Source organism: Ammospiza nelsoni, chromosome 4 (assembly GCF_027579445.1).
Source record: "Ammospiza nelsoni isolate bAmmNel1 chromosome 4, bAmmNel1.pri, whole genome shotgun sequence".
Classification (NCBI taxonomy): domain Eukaryota; kingdom Metazoa; phylum Chordata; class Aves; order Passeriformes; family Passerellidae; genus Ammospiza; species Ammospiza nelsoni.
In genome coordinates, this window is record NC_080636.1 from 19,190,647 (window position 1) to 19,212,138 (window position 21,492).

A 21,492-nucleotide genomic window follows, 5' to 3' on the forward strand; every position below is an offset into this window, starting at 1 on the left:
CTGTGTATCAGATATCAAAGGAATACTTAGCACCTTGAGCAACTTTTAGCACCTTTGGTAGAATATGTTCTTTAAAAGGTTTAACTTTTAAATGCACATCCTAAGAAGAATACTGAAGCTGATGAAGGGTGTAGAGAATATGTCCTGTGAGGGGCAACTGAGAAACTGAGGCTTGTTAGTCTGGTGAAAAAGAAGCTCAGAGAGCTCTTATTAGTCTCTACAGCCTGAAAGGAGGTTGTAGCCAGGTAGGGATCATACTCCCAAGTAACAAGCGACAGCTTGAAAGAAAATTACTTCAATTTGTGCCAGGGGAGGTTTAGATTGGATATGAGGAAAAACCAAAGGACTTGTCAAGCATTGCAACAGGCTGCCCAGGGAAAGGGTGGAATCACTCTACCACACCTGGAGGTGTTTAAAAGACATGTAGGTGTGGCATTTAGGGACAGGGTGGTGAACTGACAGTGCTGGGTAAATGCTTGGAGTCAATGACCTTAGAGATCTTTCCCAATTCTATGATTCTATCAACTTACCAGTGAACCTAATTACTACTCAGTGGCAGTCATTGAACTGGTGTCATAGCTCATACCTGTTAAGTACTTGTAAAGTTCAATATGTGCTGTACAAGTTTTGACAAGGACTTGTGTTCTTGGTACAGTGATAGTGTGGAAACTCATCTGAACTACTGAGACAAGACTTTGATTGCAAAAACCTACTGAAGAAAGGCAAGATGAAGGTTACAGAAGAAAGTTGCTAAAGAAGAAATGTGGAGGTGGGTGCAATGACACAGAAAGTGAGTGCAGTGAGATCTAGGGTTAAGAGTGAATAAGCCATGTGAGGACTCTGTAAGACCTCAGAGAATCTGGACAAGAAAGGAAGGAAACAATTGAATACAAAGCAGAGGAAAAATGAAAAATTACACCATAAACACTTTTCAAAACAGTTCCATGGACCCTAGCTTCAAGCAGCAGGGTGCACTCCATGGCATGAAGATGAAACAGGCTCCAAATCTCTTGGCAGGATAGGACCAAAGAACTGACTGAAGTGCTGCATATTATCCTTTTTTCCTTTGCATTTTTCTTCTGATCTTGAAAGAAGCAGCACTTGCTAGATCACAATGACCCTGATAATTGCAGCAGCATCTTGCTGATGGATCATGTACCACGTTATCCAATATGCTAAGTACTACAGGTAGCTGTCCTACCACTGCCAGGAGCTGTGGTGGGCTCTGAGCCTTTCCCATAGCTCTGGTTTGCAGTGATGTGTTGGGTATCACATCCTCAGTTCAGCTCTTATCAGTGCTGTGTTACAGACAGTACGGAATTTGTGCCTTTCAGGAAAAAAGAAGTACCCTGAGGTGAATTACCTAAAGGAGCACATTGAATGCTGTTCAGTGAAGGTTATTGGACTAAGGGAAAGAATAGAATAACCCAAGGAAACTGGAACTGCCATGAAAGAGGGCAGCACAGAAAGGGAACACAACTGATAGAGTAGTTACTGTTGTAAGAATCAGAAAAGGTTTTTGTCTATTGAGAGGGAAAGAGTTGAGAAAAGAGAGGAAATTGTGTGAACTTGAGCGTGGTCAAAGGATGAGGTTGCCTGAGTTAGCCTTTGTTTGGCTATGTGCAGAGTAAGAAGAATCTCAAGATGCTTATTTATTGTGGTAAACATACTGGTGTGTTTGTTGAGGAGGAGACCCCTGTAAAATTAAGTTTATGCTGTCTCCAGATGGAGATTGTTTCCAAATGGTGCAAAAAGGAAAAACAGACTTTGAGTTATTTTCCAGTCATAGGTGTCTACCCTGATAATGCACCTTGGTGTAGGATGTGTTTACTTGAAAAGGGAGATTTCCTGAGCTTGCATGTGGGGCCTTTTAGGTAGGCTTGGAGGAAGTCATGGTTAAGAAGCTGGAAAAAAAGGTTGGTTTTGAGGCTTTTTTTCCTTCTTTACACTAAAAGAGGAATGAAATATGTGCTTGACTCATTGAAGTTGCAAATATATGCATGATAAGACTAGTGAACTAGTTTTAAAACTATTTTTATTTGTGCAATGCTATGAGAACTGAAACAGCTGCTGTTGCACATAGGCTTTGTTTCTGAACTCACCAGCATTCAGCTCTGGTACAGATGTGCGAGGGCTGTTCCCTGCCATGTGTGGCATCCTTGCAGGTGGAGAGCCAGCCAGCAAGTCTCCTGGAATTACAGAAACTTCCCTGTCATTTGCAGAAATGGGAAGAGAACATTTTTTGCATCCAAATGCCAACCGTATATAATTCCACATTTGTATGTGAAAGTAACTGCTGAAAGCATAAAGTGGCTCTGTTTTATGTAAATTCTCTATCTTGTTGCTTCCTATGTAATCCACAGCCTTAAAATGGCATTAATCCAGCTTTGGCAATGGATGAAATACTACGTGGAGTAAGAATCAGCTCAACTCTATAAAAAAATCTTGCTCCACAAGGAATTCAAGCATAAAGTTTCAATTGTTCATGTGATGCTGTCATTATACTCTTTAGTTTTTTACCATCACTACCCATTAGTTAATTCAGCTTTATTTGAAGCCTATTTTACAGAGGCTAAATACTTGCTGTGTAGATATCTCATGTGAGTGAGAGTATAAAGAGAAGTTAGATGTCAGATTGCAATTAAGAATTCTGGGATTTAGAGATTTTGTCTTTCCATCTGTAGATTAGCTGCAGTCCCATTAAGGCTGAAGAAATATTCTAAATTCAATAACAAAGAAATATGTGTTTGCCTTTGCCCTTAAACATCAGTAAAGGATTGTATTTATTTGCTCATCTCTAATTGACAGCAAATTCCAAGACTATATTGTTATTTATGGGATATATATGTATAGCCTCAGTAGAACAGTTGATTTTTTAATACACCTCAAACCAGAAAATTTTCTCTGTGTGTATTATTTGGGTTGTCTGTTTACAATATTACTGTCAGTACTCAAATTATTAGCCCAGATTTAGAACAATTTCTAGAGGAAGTCTTACAGCTTGCTGACAGTAAATACAGGTTTCTAGCTATGCTTTGTAATAAAATTAGGCTGCTTCTTGTGGGTTTTGGGGTTTTTTTGTTCAGATTTTAAGTTTTAAATGCTAGTTTGAATAGACTGTACTTGTTGAACTTCATGAGGTTTGCACACACACAGCTCAAGCCTAGTAAGATACATCTCCCTTAACTCTTTATCTTTGGAGATCTTACCATATTTTTATGAACAAGAATCTTGCTTTATTTTATAAAATAGACAAGACTGAGCAATCAATAGCCTTGCTTAGGACAGAGTAATGGTAGATATTTGAGAATCAACAGAGATGAAATATAAAATCTGTAACAATCCTAGCAAGTCACAGCTAAAACAAATAATGAGGCAGGTATCCACTAAAATGTCTAAACATTTGGCATCAACTGATGTTAGACAATATGTTTTCTTATTGCTCATTACTTTGTTTTATATAACTGAAAGTGTATTTTCATACAAAAATTGTGGTTAATTGGGAATTCACGCAGAATGTAATGCTGACACATTAGCACAAGGAATAGTTTCCACAATCAAGATTTTCTGCTGTTGTGCTGAAACTGTGAGTAGCATCTTACAGTTTTTCTTTGAGGCATTGGCACACTTCTCTTGTGGGAGCTGGTGCAGCAGCTCTGTGCTCCCATGGCAGTGTTTCCTGGTGGGCTCTGTGTGCTGGCACAGGTTTCAGTGAACACACAACTCCAGTGTGTGTGTTAGTGCTCATTTACCTTCTCAGGAGCACTGCTCTAGGCCTGTTCTAACTGGGTGCTCTTGCAATACTACCAGATGAAAACTGCTTAGCAATTGCAGGACAGCTCCTCTCTTCCCTCTGCAATTTTAATTTAACAGGTTTTAGCAGCTCTAAGTAGGTGAGTGTAGCTTCGATTCCCTCCGTGGCAGGGGCATCACAGCAAATTTTTGTTCGGAGATCAGTGGATCCACCTGCATTAGTTTCTCTGTGAGCCCTCCTGTGCTTGGCTCAGAGCTGTGCAGCCAGACTTGCTCTGATGTTGGGGGCTGTGGGGGGATGCCAAGGCAGCAGCACTTGGCTGCTGAAGCTGGATTCACCTGTCAAGCTGAGCAAACACCTTCCTTCAAGCTGCCAGTCAGGCTACTTGTCTGACAGCTAGCCAGACACTGCACCAAAATCCAAATACTCCTTCAGGAAAGCCTGCCATGAATAAGCAAAAAGGGAAGTAGGCTTGCTGTTAATTTACATTATCTACAAAGAGATACAACTGTTGTGAAATTAAAGCTTTTCGCTTTGCTTTGATTTTTGTTTAGGGTTAGAAGTTTCTAATCCAGTGGAAAAAAGGAGCCGGGAGAAGAAAGGAAAATTGCTTACCCTTTTCTAAGGTACAAAATATTGAGAGATCAGAGACTTTTCAAGATGTATGTCTTTGTCAGTACATCATGTTTATTCCTTTCCTTTGAGAGTGCAGCCTTCCTAGGAGAAATGCATTTACTTTCCACCATCAAAAGGCATGGCATGCCATCAAGCGCAGGGACACGCACCAAAGAGTCCTCTATTGGTTCCCATTGAAATCGCAAGATTCCTTTGCCACTCCCGAAAGGAAATGAAATTTCCTTTCAGGAAGGGAAAAGGAATCTTGCGAGTCCAAAAACAAAGGCCTACAAACACTCTGAAAGGTGATAGGATCAAATGAAATGCAATTGAATAAAAACTCAAAAACCAGCAAAATTGGGAGTTTTAGTCTCTTCAAAAAATAGGCTGTAAGGAAATGAGCAGCATTGCAAAGGACCAAAACATGCCAAAACTAAGCTCACAGAGGTTGCAGAAGCAGTGGAAAAAGTCACAGAGGAGGACACAACTTAGCAGGGAAGATATGAGGGAATGGCATGGATACTTAATAACAAAACAAAAAAAAGAAAAATATCTTTCCCAAAGTTAAAGCCATCAAAATGCAGGCAGGCCATACGCCATCAAGTGCAGGCACATGCAGCAAAGCTTGCCAAAATTGATCCCCACTGAAGGCCAAAATAGAAAAGAAGGACTTACACACAGGCTGGAATGGAGATACCATCAAAGGAATTGCAATTGAAGGAGAAAAAAAGAAAATTTGGGAAATTTAATGACTCTAAGAAAATGGCCCGGGATTATATCAGGTGCAGTGCAAAGGACCAAAATATGCCAAAACCAATCTCCCTGGTTATGCAAAAGCAGGAGAAAAATGCAACATCCTTTCCGCAAGGGAATACGGGCATATTGCCTGCCTGCATTTTCATGGCTTTGACTTTGGGATTTTGTGTTGATTTGTGGCTTTGAAATCTAGAAGATTTTGAAGTATTTGATGAAAGTATTTACAACTGCAATCTTGCACACAAAACCAACTACAGCTTCTGTTTTGGTTTGATTAACAATCAGTAGAATATAAAGGTAAGGGCTTCAAACATTATGAAGACAGCTGGAGAAATTACCTGGATGTGCCAAGTTGAGCTCCAGGTCCTCTGATGTGTCCCAGGCAGGGCTGTGGGTCCCTGGATTAGCAGTGAGTGTGTCTCCAGGTCCACATAGGAGTGCTGAGAGGGATCTGAACTGAGAATTTGTGACAATCAAGACAAGGCAGAGTATATTACAAGGCAGCATTTCCATACCATCTACAGCTGGCTGTGTGAAGGAGTCAAGGGGTTTTCCCTTGACTGTCAAACTGTGCACTGTCCACTTGCTTTATTCCCGCTGCAAAACCTGGGGGACTGAGTTGGCACCAACAGAAACCAACATCATCTCAGCAATAGTGAGCTCTGTGAGGTAAAGTCTCAATTCTTCCCCTTCACCCTAGCCCAAGTCACATCCATCCTGACAAAAGCAAGGAAGAGCCAACATCTCCTTGCACAGGAATAAGGGGAAGCAAACCCACCTTGCTGGAATAAGACAGCAGCATCTTTATGAGGCACAGAACAAGCCCCTGTGTGCTCTGGCTCATGTCCCTGGCACAGACACTGCAGGTGCTGGGCTGTCTCTGTCTCCAGGAGTGGAGGAAGCCAAAGTGCAGCAGGAAGGGTTTCCAGCTCTTGTGCCCATGTTCCTGAGGCTGCCCAAAGTGCAATTTGTCCACGGGCAGAGGCAGCTCCTGGCAGCTCCCAGCTGGGAGCAGGGTGACATTTCTGATGTCCACAGGTAGCACAAGGGCCTCCCCAGTCAAGGTGGGGAAGATGATGGTCCAGCACAGAAGGCAGACACCTCAGCTCCTACGTTCTATTACAGGTGAGAATTCAGATGTTTCCAGAGACCAAGAAATTCTTGCAAATGACCTGAATTTTACTTAGACTTGGAATTTCAAACTTGGAACTTCTTAAATGGGTTTTAAGAGGCTCTCTCAGATGCAAACTTGCTGAGTGAGAGGGAAAAGCAAAACAGGGATTTTATGTACTCCCTAATCTCCTTTTTGAAGCCACTGGTGAGGAAACAAGAAGTTTGTTTTTTAAGCCCTTTATTGCTGTCAGACTTTTCTGCTGAGAGAGAGGGGTGGTTTTTTTCCTTATTCTTTATTGTGACTCAGGACTGTGCACACTAGCAAGCAACTGCCTCTGCATAATAAATTGGTGACCTGGAAAAAAAAAAAATAGAAAAGCTGCAGTTTCTAGGGAGTTCAAAAACATATGCTCCAAAATCTGTTTGTTCCTATATTGATTATTATTTCCAATTGCCAAGGAACTACATGCACTTTTCTGGTTTTTCAAGAGCACATTGTGTGTGTTGTTGACAGGAGGCACTTTGGCTTCCAAAATACTGCCAAATAGCCCTGTTAAATGGAGATATTTTTTTCTCTCTTTTCTCCTTCTCTCCTCTACCTCTCTGTCCCTCTCCCTGCTTTTCCCTCTCTCCTGTCCTCCCTGCACCTCTTCCTCTTGTAGAGGGTATGGGGTGAGGGGCTGTGCTGTGCAAAGGGATGAATTTCAGGCTTTGGATTCAGCAGTGCCTTTGTGTTTCTGACATTTTAACTGCTGAAGGAGCCATGGCAGTGACCTTAGCAAGGTGACATTTGCACAGTGTCTCTTACACAGGAGTGATCATTACCTGCAAAATGACATGGGAATGTGGCAGCACTCCTGCAGAAATGCCAAAGCTGGGGACATCAACACAGGCTTCTAAAGGCATGCGTTGTTGACAGGGGCCTTAATATTTAATTACTATAGAATTCTGAATTAGTGCAATTATGCTTAAATAATTTAAATACAAAGTTATGAAGTTTTTTGGGTTCTGTTTAGAAGTGGCAAATGTTACTGGGAAAGGCAATGAGCTTAAGTTGGTATTTTGGCCTCTGGTTGTAACATTCTGGTTCAGGAATGCCTATTAATATTACATTAATCCCTTGGGTGACTTTAGTAGGTGGAAACCAGAACTGATTTCAAAGGACTCTGAAGGAGGCCCTTCACAAAGGAAACAAATAATTACACATTGTTTTTTATTTTGTAGTTTTTACCTTATTTATGTCCAAGAAACTTTTAAATAGGCCTTCTTTGTTTGTCCACACTGGAGCAATATAACCAGGGAACTTGGCAGAGTCCCAGATCCTGGCAGCAGCTGCCAATAAAAGCTTGCTGAGCAAGTACAAAAAATAAAATCACACAATATAATTTTTAACTTTGATTAAGTTGTGCTGAATTGCTCCAAGGGAGGTAATGGCAAGCTCCAAGGGGTTAGGACCAGCCTGGGATGTGAAGGATGTTTATCTTGCAAGTGTTTGCTTTGGGCTGTGTATGTAGTTCCCACTGCTGGGGAAACACTTTGTCAAAAGCCCACTATTAAAAGATTTTGGGGAAATAAACACTGCAACAATGGGAACAAATAAAATCCTTTATACTGTAATGTGCATAGCAAGCCACTGTCAAATCTAAAAGCTGAATATGCTTTAAAGCACTCTGAGCCATCCAGCAAGGGGCTGCCTGAGGTGTGCCAGGGGCTGGGGCTGGTGTGTGCCACCAGGGGCAAAGGCTGGGCTACCCTGCTGCAGGGAGAGCACTGCAGTGCTGCTGCTCAGCTGGGGCCCCTGGGAGACTGGCGCCCAGTTTTGGGCTTGTGTGCTCTGGAATGGGGGGTCTGGGAGGTGTCCTGGAGAAGACACCTCTGGGAAGGGGAGGAGGGGAGCTGAGGAGCAGCTCCTGGGATGTTGGGCTACTTGTGTTGGACAGGATCATGACTGGAGTTTGGAGTGATGGGGAGTTAGGTGTTATTCATGAAGCCAAAGTGTTGAGGTAGATGAAACAGGAAAGCCTTATAAATATTATTGCCTGGCAAAAGATTTTGAGAATATAGAAACTATAAGTGAGATTGAAATGAAAGCAAGCTTTGAGATACCTTAGTTACTGAACAATTGGAAAAAAATGGTGTGGCCAGCTGAAGGTAATCCCCTTTTGATGAAACAATACCTTGTGCTTGCAGACAGGTCCAAGGCTCAGAGCAGACCCTACTGCCTTGGCAGAAGGGGTCCAAAGAGTAGTTTTTAGGGTTTAAAATGTAACACAGTATGGTAAGTAATGATTCTTGTAGACTGTATGTAAATGCTATAGGATTTGTATCTTGTACTAGATTGGTTAGTGAGAAATAGAATATCGAACACAGAAGAAGATTTATTGTATTGTAACGGGAACCTCGCTCTCTTACGCTTTTACTCTCTTGTCCTCTCATCCTCTCTCTCCCTCTCATCCTCTCTCCCCCTCTCCTCTCTCGGGCCTGCTCCGAGCTGCGGCTGGCAGCTCCCAGCAGGGCCCTGCACCCAGGCCCTTTGCAATGAACCACAAGTGCCAGACCTGGCTGCAGAGATCTCTCATCTCCATCCGTCCCAACCGTCCTACCCCCCGACGCTCCTACACCAAAGGACTGGAACCATCCAAGAGTTCTTCCCTCACCTCACCTGACTCCATGGGGGCTGGTGGCTGTTTTATCCTTATGCCTTTCCCCATTTTGGTCCTTGGTTGGTGTTTCAGTAGTTTGGGGCTGGCCTCCTGCTTAGCACTACCTCAGCTGGGTCCAGACTGTCTCTGTGACACCTCTTTGAGATTTACCTCTGAGGATATGTTCAAGAAGCTGTCAGCCTTCAGATGCTTCACATTTACCTTTTCTTTAGGGTGCATGCTCTTATCCCAGTGCCTGGGATGCCAGGGACACCAGTTTAGCCTGCTCTGCTCTGCTCCATGGGGGAGGCAGCACTTCAGAGCCACAGTTCAGGACAGCCTCTCCACTGATTTATCCTGTCCTGGAGTAAAAGCATCTTTACATTGAGGGGAAAATCATCCTCTGGCCCTGTCTAATTCCACCCAGCCTTGAGCCCTGCTCAAACAGCTGGCATTATACTGGAGGGTTCCAAGGACTCACAAAATCAGCTTTTTTTTCCTGGCTTGACTTCTGGCAAGTAGGACTACCTGGGCACACAAAGTACAACTCTTTCCCCCTGCTCTGGTGTCCAAAATGTAAGTATATTTTCATTTTTCTACATCCCTGCACTGCCCTGCAATAGATGATTTCCCCACTCCCAATCTCCCTTTACTTGAAGCTGTGTCCTTGCTCAGCTCCAGTGTTTGTGGATCACTTCCTCTCCCTGGACATTTTGGATGGCCTTCCTGTTTGCAGGTCTAGCTTCGTGTCTGCAGTAATTCCTCCTGAAAATCTTGGGTCCCACAGAGAGCTCTCTCTTGAGTCAGGAAGCATTTGTGCGTCCGGGTTTCTATGTAGATGCCAAAGTTCTCAGCTGTGGAGCAGAAATCTCTATTCTGTCCTTCATTCCTTGGTTTCAAGTGAAAAAAAAACCCACAAAAACCCTCAGCAATAAAACCAAACTCCAAAGCATTGTATTCTTTTTTCATTCTTCCCATTGATGGAGTTTCAGTGTTCATCAAATGACTCTTTAGCTTTTGCATTCCTGGGGAACATCATTATCCAATGCCTCAATTCACATGCTTGTTATCACAGTGAGGCTGTAAATTAATTGCATTTTTGTTTGCTCCCCTTTATCCCATCACCAGCCCATTACATACATTGTGCTTGCTTCCACCTTGGTCTGAAATTAGTTTTGTTTGGGTTTGTTTCTCCAGAAATCACTCCCAGAAGCTCTGGCACTGGTTTGCTTTGTTGCCAGCACACTGCCCCAGAGCACCTCTGGTCTGACCCACATCATTATATCCCACATACACACAGGTTGATGCACCTGGGAGAAGCCCGGGAATGCCCAATGTCCACACGAGTGCAGTGAGAGCTCCAGCAAAGCCATCAGTGGATGCACAGCTCCAGGATAGCCCCTGGTGCCTCCACTGAGCCTGGCCAGGAGAGCAGAGGAGCTGGGGTGAGTTTATGGCCCAGTAGAGACCCATTGCTCCTGTGCCCAGCAGCAGCTCCTTCAAAACCTTCACCTAGGAATTGTTTGGACACAACCTGGAGGAGGGTCTGGCTGGTTCCTGAGGCAGCCTGGCTGGACATCTGCTGGCCCAAGAGTGAAGGACACACCTGATGTGAAAAATTTATCCCAGGGCATTGAATGCAAAATTCTTCTTGTGTGAGAGCACCAAGGAGAGACATTTACTCTCATTGGTTTTCTTTAGGAGAACCCACAGGTTTTCTTTGGCTCCTTCTTAGGCATGTTTGAAAACACAAGAAACCATTTCTTAGGGAGCAGCCAATGAGCCCTCCATCCCCAGTGTGTTTCCATTGACTTTCACATATTTTTGTCATATTTCTCTTGGCCTGTACCATAATTTAGGCACTTGCTTCTATGCCTCTTTGGTAAATGTTTATATGGACATAAAATCCCATGGTGCTTTGCTGTGTAGGCTTGGGGCTGGCTAAATTTTTTTTTAGGATCTTCAGCTTTTTGAGTTTTTTTTGTATGCTGCATAGTGCCATTGGTTTAAAGCTCTGCTTCTGCATTAAATTAAATGGGAGCCTGTTTGTATTCCTGGTGTGTGGCAGTACTAGTTGTTGGTTTCTCTGGGTCTGTATTGAAGGCACTTGAGATGGTAGTTCTTGTTCAGACTCAAGTGTTTATTATTTCTTATCAGTAAAAATCCCAAACCCTAAATTTCTCCCCAAGTGATACACCTACACTGCTCTCTATAATTTATTTCACACTTTTTGTGGATTCCAGTCTATCTTGAAGTCTAGGAAACTTTCTCCGTGAATGAGGGTCAGAGTCAGTGCTCCCCTGAGGGTCAGGGCAGAGAAATATTCCTGGTGCTCTGGGCTTCCACACTGTTGTTTTCTCTTGCAGAAATGCCAATAGCCATGAGGAAAGCTTCAGCAGCAAAGGCTTATGTGACAATATTTTTGTGTGTTGGTGTTTGAAATGGATTCCAGTTGTGCTAGGGGAGGTTTAGATTGGGTATTAAGAAAAAATTCTTCACTGAAACGGTGGTCAAGCATTGAAATGGGCTGCCTAGGGAAGTGCTGGAGTCGTCATCCCATTATTTCCAAGGACTATCACAGGTTCTCTGTCACTGGAAATATCTCCAGTTCAAGAACTACTCAGCTAATGCAGGTTCAGATACCATGCGTGGGCATAATGCGGATGAGACTCAGGTGGCTTGAGTGGTCTCCAGTGGGGTTCACCCTCAGTCTGGAGAATGTGACCATAACCATAATAAAATAAAGGGGAGGAAAAACCTCCTGGCAGGAGAATTGCCTGACAAGAGAAGGCAGACTGGACACTAGGTTGCATTAGATAACCAAAGGCTGGGGGTCATTCATACAAAGTAGTGGACTGAGTGACAAGTGCTGGTGTGGTGTTTGGAGCTCACTTCTGCAGGACACCGTGGGGGCTGGGAACTTATTCTGAGGGAGAAAATGAGCAGACCTTGGAATCCGGTGGGGAAGATGCAGAACCTGGTATCTCACCTCTCCTCCTGCCCTCAGGAGAGTCCTGTGAGAAATATTTAACCTTCATGACTGTGCCTGTAGATCATCCCCTCCTGAGACAGGCTTCCACCAGGGAGTGGTCTTTGACACTGGTTTACTCACACTGGCTTCAGTGGGGGCAGAGGCAAGGCAAGGCTGAGGGCTCTGTGGGTGTGAGGGAATGCTTCAGTTATTTTAGACTTCATTTAGCCACCTAAAAAGAAAAGAAAGATGTTTAAACCCCACTGTGAAACCATTCTGGGCTGGGGAAATTGGAATAGGATAACAGGTAATAACCTGTTATTACAGGTATAACCCTGACTCCTCTGCACAGGGAGGAATGGGAAGAAAATAGCATATGCACACGAACACTCTCACACACAAACACTCTGTCTGCCTATCTATCTATCTATCTATCTATCTATCTATCTATCTATCTATCTATCTATCTATCTACTGATATGTAGGGCTTGTAGTTACAGACACTTCAAGAACGTGGTCACTGCACACAGGCATTGAAATTCCAGTTACACATCCCTGCAGGTTGTTTAGCCAAGGAGAAATGGGAACAGAATTGTATTTCTGCCTCTTGTTAAAAAGGCACACTTTCACACTTACTGCACTGTAAGTGAGGTGCTTTGCTTTATGCTGTGATGTTGAAATGGGGATCTGTCCTGTTAGCTGACTTTTATTTTAATATGAATATCAAAGCCACTGAAAAGATGGTTGATCTTTAAAATAGTAGTTGTTCTCATTAATTGTTCCAACTGCAGTTCAAACTGGGTTGTAGAATTCATAATTTAAAGGAACGTGTAAATTTGAGTCCATCCCAGATTCAGCTGCAATTAGCATCCCATTAATATGCTGATTTATTCCCATACAGTCCTTTGTTACTCAGGGAGAGAGGCAGTGAAGGAGATCAGACACATCAGCATCTCCTGGGAAATCTCTGTTCCCTCCTGCCAGGGGTTTTTGCAGTTGTGGCTTTGGGACTTGTGTCCTGCTGCTCCTGGGTACCCAACTGGGGTATCCTACTGCATATAACCACGTTCCATACAACCACTTTTTTTTTAATAAACACTTTTTAAAGTGATTAAAACAATTCTTCAGGAGGAGAAAAGGTTTCCATCCATGCTACCTCTTGGAAAAGCAGTTCCTGGCCCATGCTGCATTGTTGTGCCCCAGCATCCTGTGGGAGGCCAAGGACACTCCTGGAACTATTTTTCCAGCTGGGATTCTAGGATGGATGTAGCCACAAGGTTCAATCTGTTCTCCAGAACCTCTGTGCAATGAATGCTGGTGGGGCCTGGCTCAGCTGCTGCCAGTAGAGCAGGTACTGCTCTCTGCAGAGGAGAGGGAGAAATTTGTCTGTTCCTTGTGTTCACTGTTCCATGGCCTCTGTAGCAGCAAAACAAAACACAGATTGATCGCAAAAACAGAGAGGCTAGGTTAGGACAGCCTGTTCCATTTTTTCTGGTGTACCCAGCTCTTCCTCCCACGTTTCTATGTGTACCACAGTGCAGATGTGCACAGCTGATGTAACCTCCTCAGTGGTGGCTTTAGCACTGGGGCCATGCAGGACCATCCTTTCCTGCACCAACCTCAAGTCTGGCTAACCCAGATTTGAGGAAATGACATTTCCAGATCATTTTGGGGAAGCACACATTATCCCACACTGATGTTTAGGGTACTGAGTTCCCTGTCCATCCAAGTCCTTCAGAGGCCAGCCCAGGGAATTTGAAGTGATGGGTCCTGAGGCAGGGTTTTCCCCCATACCAGAAGATAGATGTGAGAAGTGTTTTTCTCACTTTTGCTCTCCTCTGTGAGCGTGGGGCAGACTCTGCTTGCCAGCAATATCTCAGAGCTTTGTCTTACAAATCCCTTCCTATTGAATTTCACAGAATATTCTGAGTTGGAGAACACCCACAAGGATCATGGAGCCCAGCTCTGAAGTGAATGGCCCAGAGACCTGGGTTTCTCAGGCTCTCTTCTATAGTGCATATTTTTGCTCCCAATGAAGGAGAAAAATGACAAGGAGGACTCCATCTTATCAGAAGGCTAATTGATTATTATACTATATTCTTCTATACTATATTACACTATATTACATGTAAACTGAATCTGCCAAGCACTCAACTGCACAGAATCTCCACAGCATCTCGTGACTGTCAGCTCACAGTCCTGACACTCACCTGGGTTCAATTGGTCAGTGAATTAACACACTCACACCAGAATCCAATAATCAATTCCCTTCAGGTAAACAATCTTCCACAATGCATTCCACTTGAGAACAACACAGGAGCAGTAAATGAGATAAGAATTGTTTTTTCTTTCTCTGAGGTTCAGAGAATGTGAAACCCAGAGATATTCTTGGGAAGATGTGCCTTGCTTTTCTCTGTGAAGAGAAATGTGGTGACACTCTTCCACTGGCACATCTTGATTTCCCAAGGTGTTCTGCTGCAGGATATAAGTTGGCCCCTTGAGTGGCCCTTGGAAGCACTGCAGAGCAGCCCTGCATGCCCAGGTGCATGGAGGAACTGTGCCATCTGGGCTGGGTGGGTGTTTTTAGGATGCTGCAGGCAGAGTCTGTTTGCCTCTGGAAAAGCAGCAATGACCCCCCTGTTGGCTGGGAAATGGAGAGCATTGGCCACAGGCGGCAGCCCTGGCTCTGTCACCAGCTGCTTTTACAACTCTGCCCCACTTGTTTCCCTGTTTTACATCATGGAAGCAGTATACAAGGATCATACACCCCTGAAGAGCTTTTTTTTCTCCAAATACATAACAGTGCTACCTGAGAACGAGATTACAGCTACAAATCACCCCCCTTTTGCCTCCAACAGTACAAAGCCTACCTCCCTGGTTTTAGTGCAATACACCAGCTGTATATGACTGTACATTAGCTTTACTAGCCCCAGAGTAGTTCAGCCTGCCACATTCTCTTTCCCACCCTAACACCTGCATATTATTTTTGTCTCTTGTATTTCTCAGCTGTGGCTGGAAGGTGTTCCCGCAGGCAGATGGGGACTGCACATGTCACAGGAGGCTCTAGATGGTGCTGCTGTCCCGGGAAAGCAAAGCTGCGATCTTCGTTCTCCGATGATAAAAGCCCCAATAAAAGCAGTGTAAAATGAGCAAGTCAGAGGGACTGAGAAAACCGGGATGGTTCAGAGCTGCAGGAGCACCTTGACAGATAAATCCTGAGCTCCAAGGCCAAGCACTGGTCAGTCAAAAATGGGACGCAGAGAGACTGTGGAGTGATCATGGATCACTGTGGGATTCATCAGGGCACTGTCCTTTGGCTGTCCCCTGCAGACCCTGCCTGCCTGAGGTGAAGCTTTGCCCATGCCAGTATTCCTCCTGGGCTGGAGGCTCTGGAAGGAGATGGAGCACACCTCAGGGGTTCAGGAATAGCTGCACTTCAGAGAAACATCTTCCTAATCCCCATTCACTGCTTTAAACACTGAGGAACTTTATTTCATCCAAACATCTTCTTTTGTTGTTTGTTTAATTCTGGCTCTTGTGACTAGCTAATCTTGTTAGCCATAATAGCAAGGCATTCTCTTTTGGATTCCTGCTAGGTTTGTTGTGTATGGGAGGAAAATCACAAGCAGTTGAAGTACCATGGCATAATGAATTACCACTTCTCCACTGGCCATTTGTGAGCTCTTAGCCCTCTCCACAGCAAAGCTCAGCAGCAGTTTTAGCCAAGATCTAGCCTGCATTTACAGAAGGGGAGGATGTCCCCAACACCAGACTGTTTCTAAGGAGCAAGCCATGATCTGTTTATTCCCAGGCTCCTGGTAATGCCCTGTAGTAATGAGTTTCACAGGTCACTTGGATAGTATTTAAAGTATTTCCTGATGCTGGTAACATGTCTGTGGCTGGCCAGGTGCCTCCAGCTTTCCTGTAACCTTCTAGCTCATGCAAAAGAGAGCCAAGATGGCCACAGAGAAGCTTGGACTTGACTTGCCAGGAGGTTTTCAGCCCCAAATTCATGCCCAGCACTGCATACCCTCACCCCTCACACAGAAAGTACCCCCCTTTCTATGTGGAGATGCTTGAGGAGCAGCTTTCTGAGCCCTTCATCTGTCCTGGGCACTGTGCTGGAATTTGTGCCACCACAGCAGCGGCTTGGGACGGTTCAGATTGGGCATTTTCTGTCACATGGCTCAAGGAATGCTAGGTAATGCTTCAGCTTCAGAGCTGAGTCTTTGCTTTGGGGCTGGCAGCACTGCACAGGCCCTGAATAACACCTTCATCAGACCCTTCCAGCAAATCAAGAAGCAAATTCATGCCCGCCTCAACTCCATTTCAGCCTTGCTAAGACTTTTTCTTCTTTGCCTTCCTTCTCTCAGAGGAAGTTTATATCAGAATACTGCTGAAATTCAAGATCCCTCATCTTTCTCCCCCCACAAAAAAAACAGAGGCACAAAAGAGGCATTAAAGACACCGAACATGCAAATAATCAAATGTTTTCATATGTGGAAGAATGGCTGCTTTTAGTAACTCATCCCAGAACACGGCAGCATTAGAGGTTTTGGAATGAGCACCTCCCAACAGCATCAATAAAGGGAAAAGGTCCAAAAAGTAAGCCAAACAGTGCTGCTGCCTGAATATAGCCTTTCATTCAGCTCTCCCCACACCATTTCAGGCCCATTTTGGGAGTTTTTTTTGATAAATGATAGAATTTGTATTTTTTGGCTCCCATTCAAGAGTTAATATTTTCATTCTATAATTTCCTTAAACATTTAATTTCCTACATTAGCTGACAGTCTCTTGCATCTGTTGGAAAATTAGTTCTGGTACTTCTGTGTGCCTGTGCTGGGAATTTATTTTTTAAAATTTTTTGTTGTTGAAGATACAGAGAGAGTGAACCCACCTGTGAGTAGATGCTGTTGCACACTGACCTCCAGTTTTGCAGATGATATAGATATAAATATATATAAATAAATAAATGAATATATATATAAATATAGATATAGACATAAAGGATAAAGAGATATTTGAGTCAAAGGGCTCCACTTTTAAAGTTATAAGAGAATGTTCTGTTCTGCTTGGCTGTAATACTGTGGCCATCTCCTACAGTTCTGGACCCAGAGGTGATAAATGCACAGGAAAATGGTTTTCTTACAAATGCTGCCATTGACCTGTGCAAGTTGCTGCTTTGAGGTACTGGTGCCACCTTCAACCATCAGGCAGCATTTCCGTGGGGTCTCCCCACTCCTCCTCCATCTGTGCTGTTCTTCCTTCTCAGTGTTGCCTCTGCAAGCAAGGTGCTCCTCATTTCAGACTCACCTTTCCTACAGTGGTGGAGGCAGCACCTCTGAAAAGTGGCAGTCCCAAAAAACAATATGAGGAAATATTTTTTCTAGCGCCCTTTTAAGTCTCCAGGGCAAGAATTCATTTAGCATGGAGTATCAAAGAAGGTGCTCAGCATTGTCGGAGGAGAGGAGGTGGCAAGGTCTGGGAGCAGACATAGGAAACAACTGCATAGAAAAAAATTTAGTTATGGATAGACTAAAAAATGTGAGAGGCAAAATTACCCTGGAAAAGTGTAGCGAGGGAGCAGACCACAGGAGGGATTTTACCTGATGTGAAAGCCAGCATGGAACCCTTCTCTGCATGACTGGGTACCAAAGGGCATCCCCCCAAAGCTGGAGCCAGCAGCCAGCAGGCAGGGTGGCTCAGGATGCAGTTGTCCTTGTCCCTGTCTGTAAGTGTGTGTGGACATTTTTTCTTGGAGTTTGTGATGGCACGTTGCATCTGGAAATTCTGATTCCTACAGTCCTTAGGAACCACATACTTTGAGAAGCATCATTTGGATCTCTGGTGTCTTCTTCAAATAAACTGAGATGAGTTTTTTTGAGACAAAATCCCTGAACCTTATGCCACAAGTATATATTTTTTAATGCTGTTGCAGGAGTCAGAAGTAGTCTATTTGATTTCTCTGTCACCAGCAAATTATTCCCCACATGGAGTGACTCCTCATCAGCTCCTACTGGGGGTCTCTCAGATGGATTTGAAGGTGCAAAATGTCAGGGTCTGTCCCAGCTTATCTAAGTTGTGCATTATTAAGGTTCCTGGAGAGTTGCAGATTTGTGATTTCCTTGATGCTTGGCTAGAAAGAAGCCATGTGCTCCAGCTTTTTCCTGCACACAGGACTCAGGCTTCTTGGTACTCAGGCAAGCAAAAGGGTTGAAGTCCTGGACTGAAGTGGGATCAGACATCTGAATGGCAGATGATATACCAGTGGGACCATCAACAAACTACCCCATCAATAATTCAGGTGCTTTCTCACCAGGCTACATTATCTCTGGGATTTAGGTCTGGTCAGATGAGTCTGGTCTCATGAACACTCCTGGTTCTTGTAGCAGCCTGAGTTTGCCACCATAGTCTGAGGAAATCTGAACTGGTTTGAATTAATGTAGTGTTATGAGAGATAAAGGCCTCCTCCCAATCAATATCAGCTGATACTTGCTCCAACAGACATCTTGCCCAGTCTTTTCATAAATAAAATCTTCCACTGTCTGAATCTTAAACTTTGTCATGTCTTAGTGGAAATGATCTGATGGAGCACATAAGAAATTCTCTTTGTTCATTAAGCCCACAACAGGCACAGTCCATTCCTTTTGATGGCTGAATTCCTTCTCCTTCCTTTCTGCACAGTCTGCTGGTTGTCTCCTCCATCCCCTTCTTGTTCTTCAGACTGGGATATTAGAAGAGCTGTGTGTGGTCCTGGCCAGCTACTGATTCACACTTGCTCCAGGAGAAACTGAGGTTTGAAAGAAAAAGTGTGTGTGTGGAGTGGGACTTATTTTTCTTGATACCAAAAATGTCTGGGAAAATGAAGTTAGGCAAAGAAATGCCTGCAAAAGCCACACATCACCTGAATTCCCAGAAAGGCAACAGTTGGAGAGCACAAAACAATATGTGAGAAAGTATCAGAAGTGGAAAATGTACAATAGCAGTTTTTAGGCCAGACATGTTTGAAAAATTAAAGCTCACGATCAGTTCTGCCATCCTTTTCAGGTGAGGGAAAACCTGATGCTGAGACTGGCCAGCAAAAAAAGGCACAAGGGCTCTTGTCCTGCTGGGAATTTTTGTTACAGCTCTGTGTTGAGAAGGAGGCTTTTCCCCCTTCCTTCCAAAGGTGACTTTGTTCCTGATGGCTCTGGCTGCTGCTCTGACCTTGATCTCCTCTAGAAAACTCTGAGGGCAGGGCTGGGACAAATGACCACCAGAGGAGGACAGACTAAGTGGGAGAGCCTGATGTTTTGAAGATGGTGATGGAGAGAATAGATGGGCAGATCCAGCCCCCAGAATGGATCCAGGCCAAGGACATGCTGATGTGGACAGACATTCCCAATGCTGGATACCACAGCCCCATCTGCCCCCATCTGTGTCCCAGGGAAGACAACAGGGGTGCAGTGTGAGGTGGGGATGTCCCTGGAGTGCTGACAGACCAATGAACTGATACTGCTGGCTAAGAATTGTCCATCATTTATGCTAAAAAATAAACAAGGCCAACAGTGCTGAAATGAAACATTTGGGCTCAGCTGTGTTGACCATTTCTGCACGCTCAGCTCTCACAGAATGAGATCTGATTGCCCCTTCTCCTACACGGACCAGGCCATGGCCTGGATTAGGAATTCTGTGCTGCACTACTGCTTTCTGCCTTGTTGTATTTCCATGTGGTGCCATGGGACCTGGTGATGTATGCTGGGTGGGAATCCCTGGATGTCTTGAGTTGGTCAGAAAAGGAGCCTGGTACCACAAGGCACTGGCATGGGGATGGCTGGGCAGCTCAGCCAGGTGCAAGTTCAAGCCTGAAGCACGTCACAATGACGTAAAAAACGCTGCTTCCCAGAACATTTCATCCTATGAAAATGCTTTGATATTTCAACATTTTGTCCCCAGTCATAAGGGAAACAAATACGAAAATATTGGAAATTCCTGTGGGATTAAATTCCTGTGAAGTTCGTTTTTGCACTTAGTGAAAGTAAGTACAAAAATGCCTTCTGGGTGGTTTTTTGTTTTTGCTCCCTTAATTAAAGTTTCCTGGTTTTTCCACAGTGTCAGGGATGGTTTAAAGAGCTTTCTTCCTTCAAGAGTCATTGCACACAAATAGGCCTTGAGATTTCCCCATGGTGGGGAGGGAGATGTGTGTGGAAGTCCAGATTGTCAGGGAGCATAGTCCAAGGCTGGGGAACAAAACCTCCTCCTCCTTGTGTGGTTACAGGCACCTCTTTGCAGAGTGCTGATTGTTGCTTTGAATCAATGTGATACTGTCAGGAAGAAACAAAGATATGCATTTTTAATTCATTTTCTTCCTGGCATATATAAAATGTGGTGCTTTGTTGGGAACCTTTTCGGTTTATTTTTAATAGGAGCGTGGGATGTCAGGAAACATTGATATTTCAAGCCTTGCACAGTGGCAGAATTCACATTCAGTGAGGTCTGAGGGAGCACTGCCTTTGGCCAGCAAGGTGCTCGCCAGCCCTGGCTCCTTCTCCTCCCTGATGCCCAGCTCCACTAACATGGCTGGTAAATTTATTGCTACCTTGTTTGGCAAGAGATTAACACCAGGCTGGGCTTTACAAGCAATGGGCATTTTTTGGCAGGTTTATTCTGTCTGCCTCCTGAGATTCCCAGTTTGAGGTCCAAACTTTAATTTTTGCTCTGCCTCAATGTCCACAAAAATTACTAAGTTGAGATGTGACCTTTTGCTCCAGCATATGCCTTTCCCATCAGCCAGGGACTCTGAAACTCAGCAGCAGAAACTCCTTTTACTCCATGCAGCAAATAGCATGTATGTAACAGAGCCATGGCATCTCCAGCTCTTGATATCCCACTCAAACTTCTGCATCTTTGCTGTGTTTGGAGTGTGCAGGTGCTCCTCTGAGGGGGATAAGTCTGGGGGTGTCTGTGGTATTAGGGTGCATTGATGTTACCTAGGGAAGCAGGGAAAAGCAATTTCCCTGCTTTTGCCACTCTTCCAGGATCAGAGCTATCCAGTGCCAGTGAGTGTTTCCCGGCCAAGGGAGCAATTTAGGCTGGCTGGCCCTCAACACAAGAGGACTGTTATCTTGAGCACAGACTATTTCCCAGCATTTCCAGCGCTCTAGAAACCTGTTTGTTGTTTGTCCTTGGAAAGGAAAATGTTATGTATCAGAACAAGTCCCAGGTACTGGCAAGGTATAAGCACAGTATTTACAATGTGGTTCATGGGGAGACACAGAGGGACATGAACTTAAGGATTTTTGTATGTTTGGGGGGGCTGTGGCCTCACACCACCCCAAGTCCAGAGAAGTGACATTTCCAAGTGACTTTGAATCCACTTGCACACGCAGATTCTCTTGAAAATTGCCATCCTTCCTGTGTGTCTAATTTGGGATGTGTGGGTGAATCCTGTGGTAATCTGAGCAAGTGGTTTTGGGTGTGTGCCCTGTGAAGGGACTGGGGTGGCTGCAGAAGGCACAGCTGGTGTGGGCCCTCCCCTGCAGGCTGATGGGGAGCAGCCTCTCCTCAGGTTCCTGAGGAAATGACCACTGCAAGGACAGCTTATCTGGGGGAAAAGCTGGGAAAGTGATGTGTCCAAGTCAAGGAGACAAGTCAGAAAATCT